General features: G+C 42.3%; 1 protein-coding gene across 1 annotated transcript in view; it reads right to left on the bottom strand.

Moving 5' to 3' along the window:
- The window catches only part of greb1 (growth regulating estrogen receptor binding 1), a 23,450-nt gene extending 23,043 nt beyond the window's left edge, over window positions 1-407 (bottom strand). The window contains exon 1 of the mRNA XM_013910890.1: window positions 293-407. The gene's annotated coding sequence lies outside the window, so the exon portion shown is untranslated. The remainder of the gene's footprint in view (window positions 1-292) is intronic.
- Between the last annotated feature and the right edge of the window lie 298 nt (window positions 408-705).

The following is a 705-nucleotide window of genomic DNA, read 5'->3' as shown; positions in this document are numbered from 1 at the left end:
TGTATATTCTTCCGCTGCCAACCTAAATCCTATGTTACATAGACAGCTGTCCCTCACTATTAAATAAATACAAACGTAAAAGGTTAAAGGCACATACACCACGGGGGTTTCAAGCAAACAGTCAAGACACAGCGCCACAGCTCATACCCACTCTGCTCGCAGTGATCACTACAACATCATCTACAACCGAGCTGGCAGAGAATGTTTTTCATCGGCAAGAAACCCAAAAAGATAATGTGTCATGCCTACAGAAATAACACCAAAAAATGAACTGGCTACTGAGCGCACTTACCTCTACGATTCAGCGAGAAAAATCGAGCAACTACTCTTCAAGAAAAGCCTGCAAGCTGATCTGGTGTTGTGTCACCATGTCTCCGGTGCGAGACCTACAGCGGGACTGATCGCGCGTGTCATCACCTCTGATCCTCCGCATGGAAAGGTCCCCCCTCCCCCTCTCTCCTCAACAATGGTACAGTCCGACTGCGAGCGCTTGCCTTTTTTTTTTTTTTTTTTTTTTTAGAAAGAGAACAAGAGCGGCGAGGTCTATCGCGATAGCTTAATGTGCTGAATTTAAATCTGACATTTTCTTCAAAAGCAACAAGATACCATTGCTCTGTTACTGTATTATTATTATTATTATTATTATTATTATTATAAGGAGCGGACAACAGTAAAGCTGTGGGGATTTTTTTTTGCAAAAGTTAT

Source organism: Pundamilia nyererei, unplaced genomic scaffold (assembly GCF_000239375.1).
Source record: "Pundamilia nyererei isolate P.nyererei 1_Seehausen unplaced genomic scaffold, PunNye1.0 scaffold00051, whole genome shotgun sequence".
Lineage (NCBI taxonomy): Eukaryota > Metazoa > Chordata > Actinopteri > Cichliformes > Cichlidae > Pundamilia > Pundamilia nyererei.
Note: the sequence above shows the minus strand (reverse complement) of the source record. Positions and strands in the feature narration are given on the sequence as shown.